This window comes from Ipomoea triloba, chromosome 11 (assembly GCF_003576645.1).
Source record: "Ipomoea triloba cultivar NCNSP0323 chromosome 11, ASM357664v1".
Classification (NCBI taxonomy): domain Eukaryota; kingdom Viridiplantae; phylum Streptophyta; class Magnoliopsida; order Solanales; family Convolvulaceae; genus Ipomoea; species Ipomoea triloba.
This window is the reverse complement of record NC_044926.1, coordinates 3,408,080-3,410,444: the sequence shown is the minus strand read 5'-3', so window position 1 is coordinate 3,410,444 and position 2,365 is coordinate 3,408,080.

Here is a 2,365-nt window from a genome sequence, read left to right as displayed (position 1 = left end):
GCAGAAGCCAATACGCATAAACGTCGCATTGTTGCCGCGGTTGAACATAGGTCCGCATCCAGTCCTGGGCAGCCTCAGACCATGCTAGTGACTTATCTTGCCCATTTACGTCGATAAAGTGTCTGGATATGACGGAGGGGTGTTGCACAGTGTAAGTGAAGTAACTCTCATTTTCGTTGTCCACAATAGTGAAGTTGAACGACGAAGGATTGGGCTTCAAATTGCCTGTTCCAAATTTGGGTCCACTTCTCTCGTATTCCTCTGTGCGGTTCCACAATAAAAATCCCATGTCGCCATTATTGACGACAAGACTATATAGCCCGGGTGCCGGATCGTCCCGACTTTTCCACGACGTGAACCCATATCTTGTTTTGGTGCGCTTGTTATATCCCAACTTGGCACCCGCAAGAAAGGTGGTCAAAACTTTGCCAAAGTGGGGTTGTTGAACTCATGCCATCCTCGCTCAAAACCAAGTTTCCGCTGTCGCCAAGAGTTGCTAGAACAGAGTTTTGCTTCACCGTGGTGACGCTGAGATTGGTTGACCACACCAAGTTTTGTGCCCCGTCTACAAGCACCAGGTCGCCGTCTAAAACTCTAAGTTTTGAGGAGGAGGGGATTGGGGCGACCCTATTTGCTACCCAAACTACTGTTTGAGGGGAGATGTTTTTGTACCAAATACCAATGTAATAGTGTGAAGAACCCCAACTCAAATCTTCCATTGGGAGAGGATATAGTAGTAGCCTGAGTTATATATTTGTTTCCAGAAATTGTTTCTACTCCATGGGAGAATAATGGATAGTTCAGAAGAGAGATGAGCAGAAGGAAGCAAGAAAGCACTACAAAGACATTCATTTCCATTTCCCTGGCCTCACACAACTCTCTACTCACTAATATATATACACCTAAACTGACAAACAGAGTTCCAATGCGTCATTAGAGGGAGCGGAAGACTTCCATTACGTGAACACGAAAGGTCGTCTTGACTTGTAAAGTGTAATATATATGGCTGTTACATGTCTCCAAACAATAAACTATATTGTGGGACAACTCCAACCAAATTGATTCAACTGTTGGTCTCCTAATTACAGAGTTCTAGTGAGCTAGGGCAATTTATTAACCTTTTTGCTTTGATCTAATCATTAACAATCTAAGTTGATTTACATTCTTATTGTCATTTATCAATTATTAAGGTCATAACTCATGTTACATGATAAGTGTTTATTTATGTCATTTTGTTATGCATATTTTGTTGCATAAATTGACCAACTTTGTGCTTTAAAATTAAGATAATATGTTTAAAAGGATTATCATATGCTCCATGCATTTGTTTAATGAGGTACAATTTCTCTCGTTCAAGCAATAAGGATTAATTTTGCATATGTTTTGGAGTTCAATTGGATGTTCTAATAAGGTCATCTTGACACAAAGGCATGTTTCGAGAATCATGAGAGATCAAGAAATTGAAAAAGAACAAATTGGAAGTATCATGACATGACTAGCTCGAAGACCCAAAGGAACAAAAGTGATTTATGATAATTGGAAGTATCATGACATGACTACTTTTCTCTACCACGCAATGTCTCAGTATTTTAAGCATATATCATCGTAAGAATGTCCAAATAAAGTGATTTAAATGTCATTACAAAGGTAATTGAAATATCTACAACTTATATAAAGACAACAAATTAAAATCTAATTCGGATATCTACAAAGTGAAAATGGTTTAAAAATTATAACAGTTGCGTAAAGTAGCTAGATGGACATGGTCGTGGTCATAGTGTGAGGACCACCATGACTAATCAGCCATAAAGTGGCTTATGATAATTGTATGTGCTCTATATATTCCTATTTTTGCTATAATCTTAGGGTAATGATAGTGTAAAGAGTGTCTAATTGATATCTTTTTTTATTGAAGGAAGGATTGGGCAAAGGCATAAACAAGCATGGAATGAGGATAATTATGGGAGATAATGAGGCAATGGGGTGCAAAACTGAGACCAGAGAGCATGGCAGGGACCAAAGGGAAGAAACGGAGTTAATGAACAAGTCTGAGGAGCTCAGGGTGGCACTCACACCGTGAGTACCGTGAGTCCCACGTGACCTCTGTGAGCAGTTTCTGATTCTGGGACTCAATAGTTTCTAATTCTCCCACAGAATGATTTACAACTACTAATATTTGTAAGAATTAAAACTGAACTGAAGTATATGAAATATAGGATCTAACCTCCAGCCATAGTTATTTGTTTGATGATTGCCTGATCTGCTTACTGCTGTTGCTTGAGCTTTCTAATTATTTTTCTCTCACTTGACTCAACTCTCTCAGATGGTGTACAAGACTGTATGTCAAGCAGTGAGGGGGATTTTG